Source organism: Lynx canadensis, chromosome B1 (genome assembly GCF_007474595.2).
Source record: "Lynx canadensis isolate LIC74 chromosome B1, mLynCan4.pri.v2, whole genome shotgun sequence".
Lineage (NCBI taxonomy): Eukaryota > Metazoa > Chordata > Mammalia > Carnivora > Felidae > Lynx > Lynx canadensis.
Window position 1 is genome coordinate 45,656,641 of NC_044306.2, and position 27,562 is coordinate 45,684,202.

At 37.0% G+C, this 27,562-nt stretch overlaps 1 protein-coding gene across 1 annotated transcript in view; it reads right to left on the reverse strand.

Moving 5' to 3' along the window:
- The window catches only part of KCNU1 (potassium calcium-activated channel subfamily U member 1), a 149,449-nt gene that overhangs the window by 36,406 nt on the left and 85,481 nt on the right, over window positions 1-27,562 (reverse strand). The gene's annotated exons all lie outside the window — the stretch shown is intronic.

Genomic DNA, 27,562 nt, shown 5'->3' on the forward strand with positions numbered 1-27,562 from the left:
TTTAACTTCAAAACTTATAGTAAAAGTTTGAGATGAGAATTATTGCCTTTGTGAAATTATCCTAAAATTAATCTTTACCTATTATTTCCAGACATCTAATGAAATACTGGTCAACTACCTATCTAGAAAAGGATTGACAAATTTTTTTCTGTGAAGTGGCTGGGAGATAGTATGTTAAATATTGCAGGCCAAGAAGCAAAAGTGGTATTATGCAGGTAGCTATATAAGAGAGAAATTAAATTTTCACAATCTCTCATTGATAGTATTCAAAATATACTACTACTATTGCTACTACTACTACTAATAAATATATTTTTGTATTACAGATCTACTAATCAAAACAAAGAAATTTTTAAAGGGATCTTCCTTAATTGGCATTCATAGTTAGTGTTCTCTGTCATCAAAATTAATTGCAAATGTTCTTATGTTAATGCTGACCCTAATAAAGTTTAACATATATAATCTTTGAAAATGTCTGTTTACACAGATAGGTACTACCAAATACTGATCGTACCCCATGAGCATATGATTCTAATTGAGCATATGCATCACTTAGAAGGCATTTACAGAATTATATTAAACTCTTCTTTCAATATTTATCTTTTGGCAGGTCATTATATGGCAGATCAATCACTTACAATGGAAGTTTAGGTGGCAATGCCTCAACTGCATAGTTAAATAAACTTAAAAACGTAGAAATTTCCTTTGCACTTGCATCAAGGTAAAAACAACAACAACAAACAAACAAACAACACAAAATGCAAAACCAAAACCAAAAAACATTCCTGGAACTGAGATCAGAAAATATGCCCACTCCAAATGTGTGTGGAGATAATGATCTCACTTCTTATAACTTTTGACATGATGGAAAATATAGAAAGAAGTATGGCATTATTTGTGATTCAAAGAATGATAATTGTAAAGACTTTATACAGAATAAGTTTTACATATAAGCTTTGTTTTGTCTTTTATCAACTTTTTTTTTTTTTTTTTAATTTTTGGGACAGAGAGAGACAGAGCATGAACGGGGGAGGAGCAGAGAGAGAGGGAGACACAGAATCCGAAACAGGCTCCAGGCTCTGAGCCATCAGCCCAGAGCCTGACATGGGGCTCGAACTCACAGACCGCGAGATCATGACCTGGCTGAAGTCAGACGCTTAACCGACTGCGCCACCCAGGCGCCCCTTGTTTTGTCTTTTAATTTGATGCTGGTTTCATTAAGAAACATTATAAAATCTACAGTGAATGCTAAGTCTTGAAGCCGCTTAGTGTTGAGGGCAGTTCTCCAGAAAAATTTCAGTTTTGACCCACAGCTCAAAAAATCACATTAAATCTTTTCAATGCTAAGCTCTTGAACTGCTTTGTGGTAGGGCAAATCAAATACTCAGTTTATATTTCTGAGAAAAATTCACAGCACTAATAATAGTGTCCATGAGAGCAAATGAAATTCACCATTGACACTCTTGGCCAAACAAATATGATAAATTCACGTATTTCCCATAAAACACCTGCTATGGGTATTAGAATGAATAACCACAGTGTTTACACACCTTGCATTCACAAGCTTTGTACATTTTTCTAAGTAGGATTTTCTTTTTCTGTTCTGCACGTATTTTTTACCATTATCAGTTGTAATACATCTTAGTGGGTTCCACTTCAGATTGTACTGGCTTAGTGTTTTCTCAACTTTTTTGAAGATATTTTCACAGGTAGTTGTGCCATGCAGACTATTCACAGAGGCTATTTTTTCAGTTACTTCAAATTCAGCATTGGCTCCCTTAATAATGAACAACTGGACAGTATCAGTAACATTTGGTGACTCACAAAGAGCCAAAGGAAACCACTCAAAATCTTTTGGCTTATTTTTTAATTAACTATTGTTATTGCTCCCAATGTCAACTCTTCAAGCAACTGTTTCTGCTGAAGGGCTAATAGTATTACACCATTATATTTTTTCTGGACACCCTTGCTGGCTGTTGCAAAAACAATTTAATTGACTTACCATCAATAAATGACTTCTCTTGCTTGGTTACCAAATAAGCTACTCATAAACAAACTTTGGGTGCAAATTTACTGTGATTAAACAGTCTTTTTAAATTTTCTAATTTTTTAAAGCAGTGCTTTACAGTAATAGGGAATACTGTAATAAGTACCTAATCTGATAATATCAACATATACTGCATTCTTTTAGCACAGCTATACTGTCACTGCAAATTAAACACACTGTCCTGCCATTTCAAGCCATACTAAAATAAGTGGTGGGCTGGATTTGGCCCTTAGGCCATAATTTTCTGACCCCTGAGCTAGAACACATCCTGGCATCATTTAAAAATAACTTTTGCATCGGGGCGCCTGGGTGGCGCAGTCGGTTGAGCGTCCGACTTCAGCCAGGTCACGATCTCGCGGTCCATGAGTTCGAGCCCCGCGTCAGGCTCTGGGCTGATGGCTCGGAGCCTGGAGCCTGTTTCCGATTCTGTGTCTCCCTCTCTCTCTGCCCCTCCCCCGTTCATGCTCTGTCTCTCTCTGTCCCAAAAATAAATAAAAACGTTGAAAAAAAAATTAAAAAAAAAAAATAATAACTTTTGCACAGATCAAAGATATCACAAAGTCCCTATGGCGTTTGTTAATGTTAAATTTGTGCATGCTTATCTATAATTCTAAAATGTTTGGGTTTTTTAATTTGCAGATTAGAAATGATAAATTATTGTTGAAGAGAGTAGTTTCTGCAAAGAGATGGTTTATATCAGTTTAAAGGATCATGGCAATTTTAATATGAAGATGAAAAACTAGAAAAAGTAGCCATGGTGAAGAAGTACTTCTAGAATGGCTGTAAGGACCTCCAAAAATCTATTCTTTCATAAAAGCAAGAGATATGGACAGAAACTTCCAAAGTCAACTTTTTTCAGAATTCTGAAAATTAACCAGAGGCTTCAAGTAATTAAGGAGTGTTTAGTTAAAGGAAAATGGCAGAGTCTTGGTCAAAAAAACAAACAAAACAACAAAACAAAACACAAACAAAACAAACAAACAAACAAAAAACCCAGTGAATTTGTGCATTTAACTTCCTTAATCTCATTCCCCTCTTCACAGCTCTGAAGTAGCTTTAGAATCCAACAGCCTCACAATCTCAGTATCCACAAAATCAGCAGTCTAGCAGCCACTGGAGGGGGAAGAACAGATCTTGGGCTCCCCAAAAGTCCCATATAAAATGTCATTGTTTGAGTTTTATGAAAGCTTCCTGGAGATACCCACCCACAAATAAAGGTCCGTCTTCATATGACCTGATTCGGAGCTTCCTCAGTGGGAATAGCTAGTACTCCTGGAGAATTTTCCAAAACTGGGGAGTAGCAGTTGCTTTAAATTGCAGATATTGAGGAAGAGATAACAGTGTAACAAACAAAAGGAGAGCCAAAAATTCCTTAAATGGCAAAAGTGGAGAAGGCGGAGTCCATGGGAGCTCAACAAGCTTTGATTTATTCATTCTAGGAATCTAAAAGGAAGCACATGCATGTACAGGGCGGTGCACATGATGCCCAAGAGACTTGAGACATCCCTGATCTCTTATTTGTGGCTGCCCTGGAGAGTCTACACAGAGATGTAAACTGCTTGGGTGTTGAAGGCACTCCCCAACTGCACACAGAGCCCCTTGGCAAAGGTGGAGAGATTTATTGGTTCGAGGCATTTAAGGGAATCTCAGTGCAATCGTTAGCTAACCAGAAAGCTGAGTGTGTAAAGACTTCAGTGTCAACATACCACAGAGAATACAGACTTTAAAAAATTATTTCAGAAAATTTTTGTGACAAACAACAGGAACACGAACAACAGCAAACTCTAGGGTGAGGGGGGAAATAATTTCTAGAGTTGCTGCTTTCTATTATTAAGAACATGTGGCTTTTAACAAGATATTATGAGACACCAATATCAAGGACGTAGGGCCCATACATAGCAAAAAAGTAGCAAAAAAGCAGTCAGTAGAAACTGTCCCTGTGGAAGCCCAGACCCAGGACTTACTACGCAAGGATTTTAAAACAGCTATCATAAATACAATTTAAAAAATGAGGAAACCATGTCTAAAGAACTAAAGAAAATTATGAGAACAATGTTCACCAAATACAGAATATCAATAAAGAGATAGAAAATAAGAACCAAATGGAAATTCTGGAGTTGAAAAGTATAATAACTAAAAATATATTTTTAAGTTTTTTTTTTTATTTTAATTCCAGTATAGTTAGCATACAGTGTTATATTAGTTTTAGGTATACAACATAGTGATTCAACAATTCTATATGTTACTCAGTGCTCATCATGGTAAGTGTACTCTCAATCTCCATCACCTATTTATCCCACACCTACCTCCCCTCTGGTAACCACTAGTTGATTCTCTATAGTTAAGTTTGTTTTTTGGTTTATCTCTTTTTTTCCCTTTTTCATTTGTTTTGTTTGTTAAATTCCACATATGAATGAAATTGTATGGTACTTGTCTTTCTCTGATTATTTCACTTACTGTTACAACTTTCAGATCTATCCATGTCCTTGCAAATGGAAAGATTTCATTCTTTTTTATGGCTGAGTAACATTCCATTGTGTATAGACCATATCTTCTTCATCTACTCATCCATTGACAGACACTTGAGCTGCTTCCATAGTTTAGCTATTATAAATAATGCTGCAATAAACACAGGGGTGCATATTTCCCCTTCAATTACTGTTTTCATATTTTTTGGGTAAATACCCCATTGTGCAATTACTGGATCAAATGGTAGTTCTATTTTTCATTTTTGAGGAAACTCCATACTGTTTTCCACAGTGGCTATACCAGTTTGCATTTCCACCACCAGTGCATGAAGTTTCCTTTTTTTCCCATATCTTCACCAACGCTTGTTGTTCCTCGTGTTTTTGATTTTCACCAATCTCACAGGTATGAAGTAGTATCTCATTATGGTTTTGATTTGCATCTCCCTGATGATGATGAGTAATGTATAGCATCCTTTTGTGTGTCTATTAGACATCTATATGTCTTCTTTGGAGAAATGTCTGTTCGTGTCTTCTGCCCATTTTTAATTGGATTATTTGTTTTCTGGGGGAGGGAAATATTTATACTAGAGGGGCTCAACAAGAGACTTGAACTGGTACAAATAAATCAACAAACTTGAATATAGGTCAATGGAGACTATTTAATATAAAGAATAGGGGCGAAATGAAGAAATACGAACAGAGATTCAAAAAACTAGAAAACAACTTACACATGAGAACCTCAGAATGAGTGGAGAGAAAGGGGCAAAGAGAATATTTGAATGAATAATGACCAAACACTTCCCAAATTAAATGAAAACCTTAAACTATACGTCTAAAAATCTCATCATACTCCAAGTAGGATAATAGCTACATTATAATCAAACTTTGAAGACCAAAGACAAAAAAAGAATCTTGAATGCCAGGAAAAAAGAAAACAACAACAGTATGATTGGCACAAGACAAAAGTTGCCAACTCCCACTGTTTCTTTTTTTTTTTTTTATTTTTTTTAACATTTATTTATTTTTGAGAAAAAGAGACAGAATGCAAGAGGGGGAGGGCAGAGAGAGAGGGAGACACAGAATCAGAAGGAGGCTTCAGGCTCTGAGCTGTCAGCACAGCAGGGCTCACACTCACAAACTGTGAGATCATGACCTGAGCCGAAGCCAGATTTTCAACTGACTGAGCCACCCAGGTGCCCCAACAAACCCCACTGTTTCTTTTCAACATTGTACTGGAGGTTCTAGCCAGGGCAATCAGGGAAAGAAATAAAGAGAGAAAGAAAGAAAGAGAGAAAGAGACAAAGAGAGAAAGAAAGGAAGGAAGAAAGGGAGAAAGAAAGGAAGGAAGAAAGGGAGAAAGAAAGAAAGAAAGAAAGAAAGAAAGAAAGAGAAAAGAAAAAAGAAAGAAAAGAAAGAAAGAAAGAGAAGGAAAGAAAAGAAAAAGAAAAAGGAAAGAAGGAAGGAAGGAAAGACATCTAGATAAGAGAAACAGAAGTAAAAGTAACTCTATCTGCATATGACACAATCTTACATTTATACGTAAAATCTTAAGGAATACACACACAAAAATCTATTAAAACTACCAACTTCAGCAAGTTTTCATGATACATATCAATAAACAAAGATACATTGTATTTCTATATACTAGCAATGAACAATCTGATAATAAATTAAGAAAACAATTCCATTTACAACAGCATCAAAAAATTTAAATATTCAGGAATAAATTTAACAAAAGACATCCAGGATTTGTACAATGAACACTGCAAAATTTTGTTGAAAGACATTAAAGAAGATCTAAAGAAATAGAAAGACATCTCATGTTCATGGATTGAAAGACTAAGTATTATTAAAACGGCAATTCTCTTCAAATTCATCTGAAGTTTTAACTCAGTTTGTGTCAAAATTCTAGGTGTAGGGGTGGCTAGGTGGCTCAGTCAGTTAAGCATCTGACTCTTAATTTTGGCTCAGGTCATGATCTCTTGGTTGTGAGATCAAGCCCTGTATTGGGCTCTGGGCATGGAGCCTGCTTAAGATTCTTTCTCTCACTCTCCCTCTGCCCCTCCCCTGGTTGTGTGAGCTCTCTCTCTTTCTCTCTCTCTCTCTCTCTCTCTCAAATAAAATAAAATAAAATAAAATAAAATAAAATAAAATAAAACAACAAAAAATAATAAAATAAAATAAAATAAAATAAAATAAAATAAAATAAAAAAGAAAACTTAAAAAAAACTAGCTGTATTTTTTTTAGGATAACTTGACAAGCTGGTACTAAAATTCATACGGAAATTGAGGAACTTAGAATAACCAAAGCAATCTAGACAAAGAAAAAAGTTAGGGAATCACACTTCCTGATTTCACAACTCACTGCAAATTATATTAATCAAGACATTATGTTAGTGGCATAAGGACAGACATATAGATCAATGGAATGGAATTAATAATCCAGATATGAAACCTTTCATTAGTGGCCAATTCATTTTCAAAAAGAGAACAAGCATAATTCAATTGGGGAAAAGAATAGTATTCTCAATAAATACTACTGGTACAAATGGATATCCACATGTAGAAGAATAAAGCCAGGTCCTTCTCTTACACCTTATACAAAAATTAACTCAAACTGGATCAAAGACTTAAATGTAAAAGCTAAAAGCTTAAACTCTTAGAAGAACACAGGTGTAAATCTTCAAAGCCTTGGATTAGGCAATAGTTTCTTAGACATAACACCAAAGAGCACAGGCAATAAAAGAAAATACAGATAAGTTGGATGTCATTAAATCGGAAATCTTTGTGGTTCAAAGGAGTCCGTGAAGAAAATGAAAAGACAACTCATGAAATGTGAGAAAATATATGCAAATAATATATCTGACAAGGAACTTAAGCAGGAACATGTAAGTAACTTTTACAATTCAACAACAAAAGGAGAATCTGGGCAAAAAATGGGTAAAAAGGCTTGAATAACCATTTCTACAAAGAAAACATGCAAATGACCACTAAGCAGATGAAAAGATGCTCAAAATTATTAGCCATCAAGATAGTCAAATCAAAATAATGAGATACTTTACACCCACTAGAATGGCTATAATAAGAAAGACACATAATAACAAGTGTTAGAGAAACTGAAACTCTCAGACATTGCTATATCCTATACTTTTAAGTCTATATCCAACAGAATTGAAAATATGTGTTTATATAAAACTTAGACACAAATGTTCATTGCAGCTACTCATAAGAGCCAAGGAAATAAACAGCCCAAATATTTATCAATGGATAAATAAACAAAATATAGTGGGCTGATACATTGGAATATTATTCAGTGCTAAAAAGAATGAAGGATTGACATGCTGTAAACCTTGAAAACATTATGCAAGTAAAAAGAAGCCAGATACAAAAGGCCATATATTGTATAATTCAATTTTTATGAAATATTTATAATAGGAAAATCCATAAAAGTAGAAAGTAGATTAGTGATTACCAGAGGGTATAAGGGGTATACGGGAAGTGACTGCTAATGGCTATGAAGTTTCCCTTGAGAATGATGAACCTGTTCTGAATTTAGATATTTATGATAGTTGACAACTCTGTGACTAAAACCACTGAGTTATACAGTTTAAAGGGTGAAGATTAAAGTATGTGAATTATATCTCAATAAAGGTTTCAATAAAAATACAAAGTAGCCACAAGAAGGAAAAAGTATTTTATTTATTTTGTACTCTTCATTAATTTTTAAGTGTATTATAGTACTACTATAGTATTCTATTTATTTTCTTAGAGGGCCAAATTCTCCTCCAATTCAATAAACTATAACTGTACTGTGTGCCATAATACATATGATGACTACAGTCATAATGATAATTGAATAGCCTAGAAAAAGTTCAGTTATAGTCAACACATTCTTCCACAAAGAATCAGGAATTCCATAAAAAATCACAAATCCTATGTTTCTAGGGTTATTTCCATGTAAAGTTATTAAGTGATAAGTAAGTTCTAGGCAAAGTTATCCAGAATGATTCATTCTGAGACTTCTGACTCATGGAGGTTGGAAAATCTTGTAATGAATATCTCATATAATGTTGACATTTATAGAAGATGAAACACTGTTCAAATTTCCACTCCAAGGCCTTACATGTTCGATTGAGTTCCATGAGAACAGAGATCACATGCGTGTCCAGGCACTCAGTATAGTGTCTTCCACATTAAAATTACTGGGGGCATCTATTAAATTTCCAGTAAATATTTGTTGACTTAGTGTTTAGAGACTGAATGATGACAGGCATTGACTGTATCTCCAAACTTGGCCAGTTGTGTTGCCACATTTTATTGGTTCAAGAGTTATAAGTCCAGCATCTCTCCTACAACTAAGGAATTTAAACTCAAAATAAAATTCAACTTCCTTATAGCTTTCACTTTCCATGATGTTAGGGAAATTCCAATCTATTTGTAGGTACATGGTGATTACAGTGAGATGGGCACCCTCACCAAACCATAAACTAACAGGTAAAATTTAAAGTAATAAAATACACACATGATGAATACCATTGGATGTATTAGAGAAAAAAAAAAAAAAAGAGATTATCTAATACCCCCAGTTCTAGGGGAAAATGTTCAAGATAGCAGGTTGAATAAGATTATAATTTAGTAAATGGATTTAATAAATACCATTTCTAAGGAAATATTCTCTAAATAAAGTCCCTTTAGCCTAGGAAATGAAGAGCAGCTGGAGCCAATCACTTATCTAAACTCTTCCCATAGGAAATGTTTCCTTCCCTCTTGGGCTCAAACTTATTTGGCAATAGGTTGGAAAGGAAGCTCTGGTCCTGACATGTAGATGCAACAGGCTGTGATTAGCCTAAGAATCATTCAACTAACTCGTTCTGCTATAATTTCACGTTTTTCAAACAAATTTCAGATTATACTCTGTTTTATAATAGGTACCACATATTGAGTAAGCACTATTTGGAAGGCACTGTGCTAGGCGATTCACGTTGATTATTGCTAATCCTGCAATCAGCTTATTTTCAAATGAGGAATTTTAGGAAGCTAGGTAACTTGATCAAGATCCCACTGTTGTTCTGTGAATAAGAAGAGATAGACTGGCCATGCCAACTTGAGTATTTATGTACCTTGAGTATTGTAAAGTAACATATGACCATTTGGTTGGCATACATCCTTTCCTAGAAGGTCAAATTAAAGCCGATCAAACTGAAAAACAGACTCCATTGAATGGCAAATAACCAATATGATAAGAATACCAACCTATGAGAGGGCTTGAAAGCAAGCAAATATTGCCAGTTTCTCCCACTTAAACACTGATATCAGCATTCACAAAGGCAAAAGTATTGGAAATTCTTTGAAAAAAAAAAGCGTTTCTGCAGCATAATGATTTCATGAGAGAAGAAATACCATGCTATGTTTCAAAACGTATTTTGTTTTAAACAAATTTTACCTTGTTTGTAGGCAACCATGTAGCCTGAGTTAAACGGGTAGGTAATGGCTTTTGGTTTTACTATCATAGTTTTGCCTTTTCCAGAATTTCATATAATTTGAATCATAAGATATGTAGCCTTTTCAGACTGACTTCTTTTTCTTAGCAATAATCATTTAAGATTCTTTGTTGTCTTTCTGTGTCTTGATAGTTTATATTTTTTAATTATGGAATAAAATTCCATTCTTTGAACAGCATAGTTTGTTATCCATTCCCCTATTAAATTGTATCTTCATTGCTTGTACTTTTTGATGTTTATGAATAATCGGCTATAACATTCACATGCAGGTTTTCATGTGTATATACATTTTCAAAGAAGTTGGGTAAATACTTAAGAGCACAATTACTGGATTGTATGGTAAGACTATGTTTAGTTTTGTGAGAAATCTCCAAGCTCTCTTCCCAAGTGACTGCCATTTTACATTACCAAAACAATGAATGAGAGTTCCTGTTGCTACACAGTTGGAGGAATTGGTTTTGTTGGTTTTGTTGAATTTTAGTCAAATGAAAAGTTATATGATGGTATCTCATCAATGTTTTATTCTATAATGACAAATGACTTGAGCATCTTTTCATATGTTTATTTTCCAGCTGTATATCCTTTTTTTTATTGAGGTGATTTTTGAGCTATTTGCCCATTTTTAATTAGGTTGTTTTTCTTATTGAGTTTTTTTTGTTTATTTTGGACACAAGTCCTATACGAAATATGTGGCTTGCAAATATTTCCTGTGGCTTATCTTTTCATTTTCTTAACAGTGTCTTTCAAAGAACAGAAGCTTTTGAGTTTAATCAATTCCAATTTATTGACCTTATACTATTTCCTTTCCTAGATTGTACTTTTGGTGTTTTATCTAAAAACTCATCTACAAACCCGACTCCCCCTAGCCATTCTCCTATGTTTTCTTCTAGAAGATATATAGTTTTGCATTTTACATTTAGATGCACATTTTGATCCAATTTTTGTTAAAGGTATAATTTACGTGTACATCTAGGTTTGTTTGGTTTTGGTTTTTACATGTGGACATTGAATGGTTCCATTTCCACTTGTTGAGAACACCATCCTTTTTCCATTTAATTGCCTTTGCTCCTTTATCAAACATCAATTTATCACATTTGTGTGGGCCTATTTTTGAGTTTATGTGTTATATTGATTAACATGTATATTCTTTTCCCAGTACCATGATGTCTTGGTTAATGTAGCTGTCTAGTAAGCCTTGCAATTGGGAAGCATGAGTCCTCCAACCTTGTTCTTCTTCAATACTATGTTGGCTATTGCAGACCTTTTCCTTTCCAAATGAATTTTAGAATCATTTTGTAAATATCTACAAAACAGCTCACTGGAATTTTGATTGGAATTGTGTTGCAGCTATAGATCAAGTTGGAAGGAACTGACATCTTAAGAATACCGAGTGTTCCAATTTATGAATATGGAATCATTCTGCATTATTTAGCTCTTCTTCAATTTCTTTCATCAGAGTTTTATTTTTTTGTATGTAGATCCTATACATATGTTGTGAGCTATGTAATTTTCTTTTGATGCTATTGTAAATCGTATTTTTAAAATTTCAAATTCCAGTTGTTTGTGGCTTGGATATGAGAAAACAATTGGTTTTTGTATATTAGTCTTATAAGACTTTGCTATACTCACATAATAGTTGCAGGTATATTTTTGTAGAATCTCTGGGATTTTTACAGAGATAGTCATCTGAGAAGAAAGATAATTTTACTTCTTTCTTTTCAATTTGTGTAACTTTTATTTTCCCTTTTTTTGCCTTATTTCACTTGCTAGAACATCCAGTATGTTGGTAAGTAGGAATGATAAGAGGGTATATCCTTGCCTTGTATATGACCTTAAGGGGAAAGCATCCAGTTTCTGGTCATTAAATACGATGTTATCCATATGCTTTTCATAGATATTCTTTATCAAGTGGAGGAAGCTAGCCTCTCTTCACCTAGTTGGCAAAGTTTTTCCTTTTTAATCATGAGTGAATGTTATTATTGGGCCAAATGCTTTTTATGCATTGATTGAAATGATTATATGATTTTTCTTCTTTGGTCTGCTATATAGACAATTACATTGATTGATTTTTCAATGTTCAACCAGCCTTACATTTGGAATAAATCCTAAATGGTCATAATAAAAATTCTTTTTACATATTATTACATTTCAATTGCCTTTATTTTGTTGTGGATTTTTGCGCATGTTCCTATGAGATACTGGCCTATAGTTTTCCTTTCTTATAATATCTATATCTGGTTAGGATAATGTTGGTTCTGAGTTAGGAAGTATACAGTTTATTTCTATTTTGTGAAAGAGATTGTGGAGAATTATTATCATTACTTAAATGCTTGGTAGAATTCACCAGTAAAAACTTCTGGGGGCTATTAATCATTGGCTATATTTATTTATACAGATAGGTCTATTCAAAGAGTTTTGTGTGGGTTTGGATACTTTGTATCCTTCTTTTTAAAAAAAAATTTAATGCTTATTTATTTTTTAGAGAGACAGACAGAGAGAGAGAGAAGTGCAGAGTATGAGCAGGGGAGGAGCAAAGAGAGAGGGAGACAGAATCTGAAGCAGGCTCGGGGCTCTGAGTTGTCAGCACAGAATCCAGTGCAGAGCTTGAACTCAAGAACCATGAGATCATGACCTAAGCCGAAGTCAGACACAACCTACTGAGCCACCCAGATGCCCTAGTACTTTGTGTCTTTCAAGGAGTTGTTCCATATCATCTAAATCAAATTCTCTGCAGAGATTTAATAGAATTTCTAAATTATCCTTTTAATGTTCATGGAATCATTAGTTAATGACCCCTTTTCATTTAGTCTGGCTAGAAGTTTATAAATTGTACTGGTATTTTCAAAGAACTACCTTTGGGTTTTGTTGATTCCATTTTGGTTTTTTGTTTTAATTTTAATTGACCTATCCTCTAATTTCATTATTACTTTTCTTCTGTTTAATTTTTTTAAGGGAGAAGCTTAGATTATTGACTTTAGTTCTCTCTTTTCTAAACATAATTCATTCAGTGTCATAAAATTCCCTTTAGGCACTGCCTTTTTTCATGTCACTAATTTTGAGAATTTGTATTTTCATTTTTCTTCAAAACATTTTAACATTTCCTTTAGACTTATTCTTTGACCTATATGTTATTTAAAATTTGTTTATTTCCACATATGGGGGGGGTTTCTAGCTCTTTCTGTAGTTGATTTCCAATTTAATTCCATTGAGTTCTGAAAACAGATTTTGTATGATTATGATTCCTTTAAATTTCTTAATGTATTGGCCCAGAATGTAGGATGGCCCTGAAGAATGTAGTCTATTTTGTATACTTAAGAATGTGCATATTGCTATTGTTGAAGTATCCTACAAATGTCAATTAGATCAAGTTGATTGATAATCCTGTTTAGAGCAACTATATTCTTACTGATTTTCTGCTAACTTGATCAATTACTGAAAAAGGGGTCATTAAATCTCCAGCTTTAAGAGTGGATTTGTTTATTTCCTCTTTCAGTTCTATCAATTTTTTTATTCCATGTATTCTGATGATCTGTTTTTAGGTACATACACATTTAGGATCATTATATCTTCTTGAAGGATTGACCTCTTTATCATTAAGTAATGTCCCTCTTTATCCATTTTCCTTGTTTTGAATCTTCTTTGATAAAATTCAAGCTTTCTTTTTCATTAGTATTAGCACGGGTTATCTTTCTCCATCTTTTCATTTTTAACTGGTCCAAATATTTATATTTAAACTGAGTTTCTTATAGTTAGCATACATTTAGGTTCTGTTTCCTTATTCACACTGATGATATGTCTTTTACTTGTTTTATTTATACCATTCTTATTAAAAGTGATAACTGAGGGGTGCCTGGTTAGGCATCCAACTCTTGTTTTCTGCTCAGGTCATGATCCCACAGTTCTTGAATTCGAGCCCCTCATCCAGCTCTGTGCTGACCGTGCAGAGCCTGCTTGGGATTCTCTCTCTGCCCCTCAACTGCTCACCCTCTCTCTCTCCCTCTCTCAAAACAAATAAACTTAATTTAGAAAATTTTTAAAAATTAAAATTTAAAGTGATCACTGATATAGTTGGATTATCTACCATGTTTGTAATTGTTGCTATTTGTTACATTTATTCTTCTCTCATACCTTTTTTTTTTTTCTGTCTTCTCTGGTTTCAACTGGGCATTTTATGTTAATTCATGTTAACTCTTCCTTTAGGATATTGCTTGTACTTCTTTTTTTTTTTAATTAAAGTTTTTTTTAATTTATTTTTTATTTATTTTTATTTTTTAAAATTTACATTCAAATTAGTTAGCATATAGTGCAACAATGATTTCAGGAGTAGATTCCTTAATGCCCCTTACCCATTTAGCCCATCCTCCCTCCCACAACCCCTCCAGCCACCCTCAGTTTGTTCTCCATATTTATGAGTCTTTTCTGTTTTTTCCCCCTCCCTGTTTTTATAGTATTTTTGTTTCCCTTCCCTTACGTTCATCTGTTTTGAGAGACAAAACAAATTAAAAAAATTTTAAATTGCCTTTAAATTTGCAATATACATTTTTGACTAATCTAAGCCCACCTTCAGATAACACTATAATGCTTTGTGCTGGTAGCTTATGACAGAGTATTCCTGATTCTTCCATCCCCTCTCTTATGACATTGCTTTTATTCATTTCATGTATGTATACGCCATCAACACTGATACAATTTTACTATCAGTACTTTAAACGAGAAACTGAAAACAAAAATGAAGTATTTTATTTTACCTTCATTCATTCCTTCTCTAATGCTCTTTAATGTAGATCTGAGTTTCTGACCTATATCATTTTCCTTCTTCCTGAAAAGACCTTCTTACTTTCTTACCTTCTTTTGATTCTTCTTAGAAGGCAGGACTTCTGGTGATGAATTCCCTACGTTTCTGTCCATCTGAAAAAGTATTTTTCTCTTTACTTCTGAAGGAAAATTTCACTGCATATAAAATTTTAGGTTGATGGGCTTTTCCCTACCAATACTTTAAATATTTCACTTCACTCTCTTTCTTACCATAGTTTCTGACAAAAAGACCACTGTAATTCTTATCCTTGTTCCTCCACAAGTAGTCTGGTTTTTCCCCTCTGCTTTCCTTCACAAGTTTCACTTTGTTTTTGTTTTTTAGCCGTTTGAATATGATATGCATAATTGTAGATATTTTCATATTTATCATACTTGGTGTTCTCTGAACTTTCTGGATCTGTGATTTGGTGTCATTAATTTTGGAAATTTCTCAGCCAGTATTACTTCAAATATTTCTTCTGCTCCCTTCTCCCTTTTTATTCAAAAATGGATGTGCTACACAATTTCAAATTGTCTCATATTTCTTCAGTATTTCTCTGATTCTTCATTCTTCTTTCCTTTTTCTTACATATCACTTGGGGAAACTTCTGATGACATATCTTTAAGCTCACTCATTCTCTCTTCTGCTTTGCCCAGTCTACTAGTGAGCCCATCAAGGCATCTTTTTTCAAAATGTCTGTTATAGTGTTTTTGATTTCTATCATTTCCTTTTGATTCTTAGAATTTCCATCCCTCTGCTTATATTACTCATTTGTTCTTCTATGTTGCTTACTCTTTTCATTAGAGCCCTTAACATATTAATCATACTCATTGTATTTATTTTTGTTTAGTTTTTTTTAAGTTTATTTATTTATTTTGAGAGAGGGAGAGTGAGTGGAGGTGGGGCAGAGAGAGAGAGAGAGAGGGAGACAGAGAATCCCGAGCAGGCTCCATGCTAACAACTGAGCTTGAATTCACAGATTCTGAGATCATGACCTGAGCCAAAATCAAGAGTTGGACGCTTAACTGAGCCACTCAGACACTCCTAATCATACTCATTTTATTTTTTTTTTAATGTTTACTTATTTATTTTGAAGAGGGTGGGCAGAGAGAGAGGAAGAGAGAGAGAATTGCAAGCAGGCTCTTTGCTATCAGCACAGAGCCCAATGCAGGGCTTGATGTCATGGCTTGTGAGATCATGACCCGCGCCGATGTCAAAAGTCCGACGCTTAGCTGACTGAGCCCCATAATCATACTCCTTTTAAACCTCCTGTCTGATAATTACATCTGAGTTTTGTTCTAATTCTTGCTTTGTCTCTTTAAATAGTGTTATTTCTTGCCGTTTAGCATGCTTTTTGTTTTGCTTTGTTTTTATAATGGGATATGATGTATTAAGTAGTAACAACTAAAGTAAATAGATGTGAGTGTGAGGCTTTATGTTAATCTGGCTAGCAGTTGCACTATGTTTAATGCTCTGTGTGGCTGAAGTTCCCAGAGGCTTCAAATTCCTCTCTAGTGTCCTTGCTTTTGTCTCATCTGTCTTTGAGTTTCTCTAAGAACTGTTTCTTGCATAGTCTGCCCTTTGCAACATTTTCAACTATAATCCACTGTCATTATAGCTGAGACCTGTTGGTGCAGTAGTAATGTACAGGAGAGGGGAAGATTACATAATTTTGTGATTAAATCTGTTTTTAGTAGTCCTGTGATCTTCACAAGTGTATCTTAGCTCTACCCTGCTCCCCACACGTGAGAAAGAAGGCTATGCAGGGCTCAAGTGGGAGAAATGCCATTCCCTGACCTGAGGCAGGCACTGGTAAAACCTTTTCCCCTAGGGAGTAAGCCTGTGTTATGGTGAACCCCGGGGTGTATTTCACTACAGTTACTCTTCCCCTCCTGCTGTCAGAGTTGTTGAAGTGTTTTTTCTGGCTCTTTACTGCGAGAATTTGGTAGAGTTCCTGAAGGTAAAACCCCCAAAAGTGTGGATGTTCCTGTAAACGTGCAGCCCCCAGGAGTTTCTCACTCTTCACCTAATCCACACTCAACATCTGTCAATTCACCAAAATTACCATTTAAGCTCACACCAGTGTCTGGGTCCACTGGGTCTCTCCTCAGGTAGGTGTATCTCTGCCGTGACTCTCCAGATTTCAGGGTGATGGTTTGTCCTGTAAACCTCAGCTCTCGGATGGGTGAAGGAAAAGTCTTTAATTTTCAGTTTGAATAGTTTTGTTTTTCCTGTTGTAAGGACAGGAGTGATGACTTCCAAGCTCTTTACATGTTGGAGCTAAAACTGGAAATTTGGCAATGGCTTTCCTTCTTCTCCATAATGCAAGTTTCAGAGGCTGGTTCTTCCAGGTCACAGAACCAGCTCAGTTTTCAAATATGGTTCGTATCTTAGCACATCCCATCTACCTGTTTAATCTGAGAACTCCCTCTTCAGTAATTAAATATACTTTCTTCATGGGTCATTATGGTGTGATTTATGACATGTGTGTAATTGTCAGAATTACTGTGGGTAATTAAAATATGAAGTGAATGCTGCCAGAGGCTTCAGTCACTCTCAGTGCCCTCATTAAAAATCAGGAGCTGACCAAATTATAAATAGACTGGTTTGCACAAGTTCCAGGCAAAACCTAATTATGAAACTTATCCTTATTCTATCAGAACTCACTCCATTAGTCATGCAAATTCTGAAAATGATTAAGTTATTTTATGTGCCGGAATTGTGGAATTAATAATAAAGAGGTGAGTAGCAGTAATTAGACATTACTATGAAACTTTATTATGTCAGGTCACTCTGGGTCATACTGTCTCTCTTCCTGACCCCACATCCAATACAACACAACACACACACACACACACACACATCTTTGAAATAGTTTAGAAAGTGGCTTAATATTTAATAGTTTTAGTGGATTTATAAGAACTTTTTAAAATGGGAGCCAAAACAAAGAAGGATTTGTAAACTCTGCATGAGGTATTATCTTGGAGTTGGTCAGAGAAAGAGATTTAGTAAGTATCATCAGGGGAATCCTTTCTCTCTACAAAAGGCAAAATACCACATGGAGAAATCAGTTACTATGAGGATGTTTCAAGATATGGAAGCTGGACCAGGAGCAAGTGATAACTTAAAGCTTAAAGGACCTTTAGATGACCATGTCTACCTCCTTTCTAATTTGCAGACAGGGGACTTAGCCTAGAGACATCGTGTGGTTGCCAGTGAACAAGAGAGTCAGGTTTGAGCTTAGTGTCATGCTTCTTTTCTCTAAAGTGCGGAGGACACAGACTGATGGGGAAATTGGTGAACATCAGTTTTCTCATCATGGGACTGCGTGAAAGAACATTGAAGGCAGGTCCATACTAAGTTTCCAGAGTATGTAAAAGGTCATCTACTGGTGGTTTAGTTTGGTGAATCATAGTCTCATCTGAGATAATCTGTTACTATATAGAAACAGAGACATCAAGATGCTTACTCAGAAGAGCCTGAGAACTTTGATGACTCAATCGACACATGTCTGGGAAAGCAAAAGTAAACAAAATTTAAAAGGTAAAAGAAAAAGAAAAGAAGGGAGGAATAGGAAAAGGAAAGAAGGGAAGGTGGGAGATGAAAAAAGAAGAAAAAAAGAAAAGCACACTTCAGAGACAGATCTAAGATTCAAGAGTTACACATTTACATATCAGTTAGATTGTAGGGCCTTCAGCATTGCCAATCAGCTGGACTGGGGATGGGGCTTATGCAAATGTTCCTTTGTGGGGACAAAGGGGAAAATAGAGACTGTGGGTGAGGAAGAGAGGGGTAGTGGGAGGGAAGGAGAGAGGCTCTTTTCTTTTTTTTTTTTTTTTTTTTTTTTTTCAACGTTTATTTATTTTTGGGACAGAGAGAGACAGAGCATGAATGGGGGAGGGGCAGAGAGAGAGGGAGACACAGAATCGGAAACAGGCTCCAGGCTCTGAGCCATCAGCCCAGAGCCCGACGCGGGGCTCGAACTCACGGACCGCGAGATCGTGACCTGGCTGAAGTCGGACGCTTAACCGACTGCGCCACCCAGGAGCCCCAAGAGAGGCTCATTTCTAACAGGAGTACATAAATTCAACTCTGCATAACTGACTGCCTTTATAAACTCAGTAGCTATTTGAAATTTACCCTTTGGTACTCTCTCCTTGGGTTAGGGGCAGAAAACTTTCTGAGATCTCAAGTGAAAGGCAGCAAAGCTGTGAACTTTGACCTGAAGCAGTTCCTCCCTCAGCCCCTGGTGGTTTTGGGTACGCAAGGCAAATGGCAACAATGACACGGATGTATCCAGATGGCATCCTCACACAAATGTGACAAATAAGCAAAGGTGGAAGGTCCTTGGGAGGCTGACACAGAGGAAGAGATGGGGGACAAGAGGGCCAGTGGTACCGCATGAGAGAATGGGTCTGGTCTTGGGGAAGCGGCTGCCGAAGCTCACATTAGGTGTCTACAAGTCACCTACTGTAAATTTTAAGAGAGAATGGAGGGAGATCTGACATTAAGGGATCGGGGGATGGAGAGATGAGTGAGCATGACTGATAAACTCAGGAAAATGTAGAGCTTTATCAGAGAGAAGGTAAGGGTCTCGCTGACAGGTGTAGGAGCCAATCAATTGTGTGTGTGTGTGTGTGTGTGTGTGTGTGTGTGTGTGTTGTATGATTTGACTTCACAGCAACACCATGAGGTAAATAGTAAAAATATTCTCATCCACTTTTTATGATGATGAGAAATTAAGCGACTCACTCACAGTCCTAAGACGTTAAGCAACAACTTGGATTCCCAACACCTAGACTCCGTGTCTATTACATGCTCCTCTACAACATGCCGGTACTTGACAGAACTGATGTGGTGGTAAGTAGAGAAGTGAGAAAAATTAACACGTACTTCCCCCCACTGCTTGGCTTTCTAGCGGGTTGTTTTTTTCTCTTGTCTCCAAGGGTGGCAAGGCCTCAGGACTCTGCAGAGGGGCTCATGTGACAATTAGGCAGCTGCCTGGTCCCATCAGAGGGGGACAGCTAAAAACTCCCAAGGGCACACCTTGCCTCACGGTGTCCAAGGCCTTCGAGACCTCTGTTCCTGCGTCCTCCATCAGCGGCCGAAAACCCCCTTGGGGGGACTTTCATTTCTTTTATAGGAGTTCCAAGGGCCCTGCTGAACAATTCAGACTGCACGGAATCCTTTGAATCCTTTGTGCACCCCACAGGATGCTCGCATATTTGTCACTCACTCAAAGAACAGTAAATCCTTCCAATGCGTCTTCTTGTTCTGTGTGTTTGTGTGTGTGTTTCAAGTTTCTCAGCTTTTTAGGGCAAGAGTATGACACATTCACCTCCAAACATGGAAGTGTCTCAGAGAGAGGCACTCTGAGAAAATGCATTTGAAAATGGCATTTGTTGGCTTGCTGGAGCCAAATACGGCCACCTCATCTCTTGCTTGAAACCCAAACAGGGTGACTGCCAGTCAGGGATTCCAACCAGCTGGTGGAATTGGCCTGCACAGTCTGACAAAAGGGATCCCTTTTCCTCAACAGCAGCTTCTCCACCTCTTTCTCTCCCCTTTTTGCTCGAGAACACACAGTTTTGCACTTGTCCTTCATACAAATAACTGGAGGGTGGGAATTATTCAGAAAGCTCATGTTCGACACCCCATCTGTTCATTTCTGACGGCAATATATAATGTAAGGCTATAAAAACTTGAAAAATAATGCAACATAAAAAGGGATTGACTCAGCTCCAAGAGGCCATAAATGGTAACAAATACCACTGGATGATTTATTTCATGCTGTAATCTTTACAGTAAGTCATCTTTCAGACATTTCCTTGTGACAGGTTTTAATAATATTAATGCCCAGAGCAATCCAAATCATCGCCAATAGACGTATTTATCAAGCTGCCAATCCGAGTAAATGAAATTCTATAAGCAATAATGTAACATGTTTAAAGGAAGCTAATAAAACAAGTCAGCAGAGAAATATTACTTCAAAGTATTCTCTCCCTCTAATCCAGTCCTGTATGTTATACAGCCAACATGCAAATCTTTCCATACTTGATTTATTGCTCCAAAAATACCAATGACCTTTTCCCCAAGCTTCTGTATATTCACTCTCACACATTCATAAAGCCTGCCGTGCATCCTGCCAGAGTTGCTGAACACTGGAGTGCTTAGCATTTATTGTTATGTTTGTCTTGCTTTTTACGCAGGTACTTGATTGGCAGCTGCAGTGGATAACATCTAAGTTTCCAAGCCTTATTAAAATGTAACAAATATCCGAGCCATAAACCGATCTTTGCAGGACCCATTCTAGGCAGGCCGTCCAGAATACTTGAGAAAGTGACTTGAGCAAAGTCCCGATGGTTCACTAGTTGCCAGGTAAATTTCACATGAGGGGAAAGCCAACCTGTGTTTTCCTTCAATCAGGTTTGCTTCGCTTTGCATTAATTATTTGTTATTCATGCAGATCACAGTACGCCAGCTGTTAAAGCATTTGGCATTTCAAATGCAGCTCAAGATCTGCTTCCTGCAGGAAGCCTTCCTTATTAATTTCACTCATTTTCTGATCTCTAGCGCAATAACTTCTGCTAATTAATGAGTCCATAAAAGTATAATGCACCTCAAAAGCACTCACCAAATAGTAGATGGAAATACAAAGTGTATCCATTTATTTGATCCATTCTACAATGAACTGATGCATCCTTTTCCCTTGCATATCACACATATGCTCCTCGGGGATAGATTTTTTTTTTATTGTTTAATGGGCATCACAAGTGTTCACCATGACACTGTGTACCCTGTAGGGGCACGGAATTATACATATTTATATCTATATCTATGTCTATTATAGATCCTCTAATTGACATGATATTAGTTAAATGTGTTTACTTACGATGATTACGGTTCCTATGTTTATATGGAGTAGATAATGGGAGTAGATCCCATTATCTGCACTTCCCTGCTTCTCTGAGAACTGCCTCATCCCCCACAAGTGGCCATGTTTGTTCCTGATGACTCTACTTCCTGGATATGATTGGGCAAGTCAGGAAACCTAATTTGAGCTGAGCAAATCACACCCTCTCTTCCTATAATCAGAAACTGGGATACTGGGAATCTTGTGACCTAGTTTATAGTATCAGAGCTGGGATGCGGCTTGAGGACAGGAGTAGCCAGATTCTGCAGAACAGGAATACAGAAGGCTTCTGTGCAGAGAATGAAGCCCACGACCCATTGGGGGTGCAGCTGGAGAGCACTGGCGCAGGGCACACAGGTTCCAACTTATTGGCTCCAGTCTCAATGGAAAACATGCAGTGCTTTCTCCCTTACAGTTTTGCTGTTCTGTGATTCCTTATTAGGTATTCTTTTTGTCTTTCTTTAGTTTAAAATAATTTCTGTTATTTGCAAGTGATTGGACACTAATTACAATGTTTATTTTTCACTCATTCAGCTTTATAAAAGACCACATGAGAGACACACTTTGGTTTGAAAGGACTTCATTCCTTGTAATGGGAAGCCACATTTTTATTGGATATGAATCAAATACAAAGCCCTTTGTAGCTTGGTAATCCAGAGTTGAGTTTTGGAGTTTTGGAGTGCCCTTAGAACAGAGTGGGATTTTCTTAGACAAATATGAGAAGGGAATCACATTCTAGGAATATGCACAGGTCCACGGCAGGAAAAGGAGAATGGTGCATATTTGGAGAAGTGGGAAAATATAATACTGTTTGAGCCCAAAGGAGTTTTCTGAGAGGCAGGGACCTTAGGATGAAGGGTATTATTAAGGATTCTGATCTCATTCCTAAAGGTATTGACAAACCACTGAAAGGAAACAGTACTGTAAAATTTTCATGTTTGATACCTCATTCTAAGTGCAATAGAGGAATGGATGAGGAAGGACAAGAGGAAATGGAAGGAGACAGGGTGAACCAACATTTTCACTAGTGGTCCAGGGAAAGAAGATGGTGGCTTGGGTTGGGATGAGGATTGGAGGTGGAAAGGGTGGAGAGACTTAAAATACTTTTAGGAGTTAAACAGAGAAAATGAGACAAATGATTGACTCCAGGACAGAAACCTATCTCCCAACTTCCTGACCTGTTCCTCTTACCTCTCACCAGGGTTGCCAGCCGAGACGTTGGCTACTGATAGATCTAGATTGGTTCACTGTTGGTTTTACTGTTTGTTTTGCCTTTGTTTTTGCCTACCTTAGAGTGTGTTCCTGAGTGCAGTGAAGAGACGCAGGTTATAAATCAGGCACTTGGGGAAAGTATTAATTTTAGAATTGTTTGCCCATTTGGTACAGTGAAATTGGTTCCAGAATTGTTACTTTTCCTCCTTCTCCAATTCTTATTACTTCTTTTCAACTTCAGTGCTCCCGTCAATGATGTCTCGCCTTGTACACTGTGATTCTCAGAGTGAAAACAAGCCAGCCAGGGGTGGTATGAGAGTCACGGGTTGGAATACAGTTTGAAGAGGCCTCCCATCCCCTGAAAATTTTATTCTGTGCCCACATACATACAGCCACACTCCTGGGAATCACTGTTTTTATCTCTTCTCTCACCTGTTATTTCCAGGCTTAGAAAAACATTACGATGAGATCCAGTGGTTAAAACAGTAAGATGAGGAAGAGTAAAGGGCGAGTACAAGAAGGAAAAAGAGCTGGTGACAGATGCCCAGATCTGGAGGTGGACCTGAGAATAACTGGCTAAAGAGTGAGAGACTGATGGGTTAGGAATGGTGTTCCTTTACTTCTACTGCCCTAACAAGGGAAATGTTCCAAGTGGGCAGGTAGGCTATGAAAGTCCCTCTGGAAGGAGGAATATAATCAGGGATGACAGAGATAATCTACTTATGTGGACTGTAAAAACGTTTCTCATGTGCTCTTCCTCCTGGTCCCAAATAACCTTTAAGATTTAGAGTCACCTGACATAGGCCCGTGACTTTGAAAAACAGATGAATGTAAACTCACCTAAGATGGTTTTTGCCTGTTTTGTTGAATAATATGTTCACTTTTCCCTCCTATAAATTAACTGTTTAAAAAAAAAAAAGACAGCTAGAATCCATATAAAGAGGTCAGAAACTTTTGCCATTGGGTTCATTGATTTTTTTTTTTTTTCCCTACCTCAGAGTTTGTTCCTGGGTGAGCTTAAGGGATGCAGATGAAAATCAATGGCTTGGGGTGGGGTGTGGGTGCTGAGAGTTGTTCCTGGAAGACTGAACTCATAGGCCAAGCAGATACTTGACCTGACTCTACAAATCCTTCCCAGTTATCTTCTCCCTCTGAGCCATCTCTAAGTATCTTAAAACTGGTTTCTGGTGTTGATCCACAAAATAGATTTCTCAAGGATTAAAACAGAAATAAAGTGAGAAAAAAAAGGAAACATATCACCCACGGTCCTGGCAGCTCAATACCTACATGGTGAGCAAAAACTGAAATCAGGGACATTTAATTTAGAAAGGCCCAAGAATATTTGGACCTACCCTACAAACAGTGGAAAGCCAGGCACTAGGCTTGGCTGACTGTAAAATCTCACAGACTATTTCACTGGCAGCAAATCTAGCTAATCAGTATGAAAATGCTTTTCATAAAATATTATTTTAAGCGCTGGAAATATTAATGTGTTCTTACTTGTGGTAAATGCAAATATAAAAGTCTTAAACATAATAATCATATCAATCAATCAATAAAGACTGTGAACATTTTTATGTTGTTAGACCATCTACATTGTTCTCAGTTACTAAGACATACCTATGGTTTGAGATGCTACCCTAAATCAAAGTCTGTAACGTCTGCCACTCCCCATTTCCGGCTTCTCTAGATCTTCCTGTAAATATGTATACATGTAATGTATGTATACATAGGTGTGTATGAAGTATAAATGTATAAAGTAAATCATATGTATATATATATATGCACAGACATATGTGATTTACTTTATTGATTGATTCTCATATAGCAACCCCAGAATCTTCCCCCAAAGAGTAATTTATCCACAATGTAGGCACAAGCAATTCTAAAAAATATGTATTAAAAATTTCTTCCATTATCTAAACTGAACATATTACTGGAAGTTTGAGACTGAAAATGGCAGCTTCTCTCATACTTATAAATTGCTTTATGATTTTTTTTAACCAGCTTTTCCCCACTGGTACCTTAAACACAGATGAGATAAAATAATACCTACACTTCATTATGAGGAAACCAGAAAGCAGAGAGGCAGCAGCCTGTATGGGTTGAAAACAGCCTCCAGGCGAGGGCTAAGCCTTGCCTGATGGACAGAGGCTCCTGAGGCAGAGAAGGCCCAGCCGCCCAGCCTGTCAAGGGCCAGCCTAGCACCCTATGCCATCTCGTCTGAGGGCGGAGCTGTGTTCCCAACATGATCCTGGGAGTGGAGGAAACTCTGGGTTTTACAATAAACATAAGGGGTTGTTTCTTGTCTTTACTAAAGGGTTCTCCACAGAAGTATGTATAATAATCTCTTCATTTAGAACATAAAACAGAATAACATTTAGGGAAAAAAAAAGTATGTGATTTCCACATGTTTTAAGCAATATGACTATTGCTTAAAGACAGATGGGCTTATAAATAAAAACAAGAATGGTGGCTACTCGGCTTTTCTCGGGGCTTTGAGAACGGAGTGGGTTTTCAAGGAGCCAAGTTATTTAGTTTACGTTTTAGCATTATCTGCAGCGATATTTCAGAGTGAAATAAGTAAAATATCTGTTCCTTTTCACTTGGCAGCAGCAAAGATCTCAGGGAAAAAAAATAAATAAGAAATATGCAATCCCCACGGTGTAATCCCAGGGTATGGAAACTCACTTCTCTTAAATACCTCCCTCTGGCATAATTGACTTTTCATATGCATTTTAATAATGGCATTTCAGCAGGTTGCAAGGGAATTTTTTTTTCTTCTGTTGTTGTTGTTGTAAATTATGGTTTGGAAAAAAAGTGTTATAAATCTAATTACATTTTCACTTATATTAACAAGTCAGCACAATCTTCCAGCATGTTTACCAAGCAATTCCAATATTTACAGCTGACCTAATTGGTTGTGGGGTAGAAGCAATGAACAGTATTTTATTGTCCTGAGAGCTGCGCATGTGCTGAAGACAGCTGCTGAGGCCTACGGCTACCCAGCGACCCTGAAGTTTTGCCTGCCTCGTGTTTGCTTTGCCATCGTTGTCAATTAGCTGAACAGAACAGGATGCGGGGAGGGAAGGGGAAGTGGGTCTCAGTGTAGGGAGAGGAGGAGTTTGGTAAAGATGCCTTTTTTCAATCCTCTCTTGACAAGAAAGATTTTCCAATTATTTGGGGACTGTTACAGACTCAAAATGAAACTGTTGTTGGCAAGTTTGGGTGAAAAGTTATAAATAACTGCATTAAAGTCAACAATGTGTTAGGTAAACATCTTTGACACTTGCTGAGTTGAGGACAATCATGGCCCCGCCCTTGACTTTCACTGTCTAAGCCACCGTGGTCTTTAGGAGCCCAGCACAGGACTAACATAGGCTGGAACTCTTATAGTCTTAGGTCTTTGGGGAAAGGGTTAAAAAAAGTAATTGTTCCACCTAGGCAAAGACCATATTGCTTCATGGGGAGACAGGGACTGGGTCTTCCTCTATTACTAAAGGTGAGTTCTACAGCAGCTTTATCACCCCTCAGATTTAAATTGAAATGACATTTATCTCTAAGTCCTCTGTCTTTCCTACTCATACAACTGGTGGTAACACAAATGAAGAATGCTAATAAGTTTTTAGCAGAAAGCTGCTTTGAGGTGAGTCTCCAGTATGTGGGTTCAATTATTCTGTGGGACAGTCATGTCTCCCGTGTCCTGATAATTGCTAACATTTATTGAGTGTTTTACTCTTGCCTAGGAGCCTGGCCAAGAATCTTACACTTAGTCTTCTCATCAGCTCTGTGAGGTCGGTGCCACCTGTTTGACAGAAGAGGGGTCTGAGCCACAGTTCAGTAAGTGCCTTGCTCATGATCACAGAGCGTAGGAAATCACAGAGCTGAAGTCTCATTCTTGACAGTCCACTTCTGGCATGCCCACCTTACCCACGGGTCTGGTGGACTCCTGCTTTATCACTCCTGCTGCAACCTAAAAACTGAAATGCCATAGCACACAATAGGCTTTGATGCATGATTTTAGATATACCTGAAAGGCCCTTATTGAAGGTCACCTAAAAACATATGTCCCCTTCTGGTTGATGCCTGAAATTCCCTAGTTAGGGAGATTTTCTTAGCTGAAATCCCTGATCCCTGATGAAAAAAAAATCTACCTCTGGAAGGGCTAATATTTTTTTGAAAGTGATGTTTGGTTCAAATAGCAGATGTTGATAGTAAGTACCTGGGAAATACAAATCCCAGAAAAGGATGGTGGTGAGTGTCAAGCAGAGAGCAAAGAATGCTGAATAAAAAGTCTGTAACCAGGGAGCCTGGGTGGCTCAGTCATTGAGTGTCTGACTTCGGCTCAGGCCGTGATCTAGTGATTTGTGGGTTCAAGCCCCATGATGGGCTCTGTGCTGACAGCTCAGAGCCTGGAGCCTGCTTTGGATTCTGTGTCTCCCTCTCTCTCTGCCCCTTCCCCACTCATGTTCTCTCTTTCTCAAAAATAAACATTAAAAATTTTTTTAAAAAGTCTGTGACAATTTTTCCTAGAAACTATGTAAGTCACGTCTCTAGTCTTTGAATAGAGTTTTATACAGAAAACTAAGCTTCCCATAATCTTCTACTTGTGTTGTTGAGTTGGTC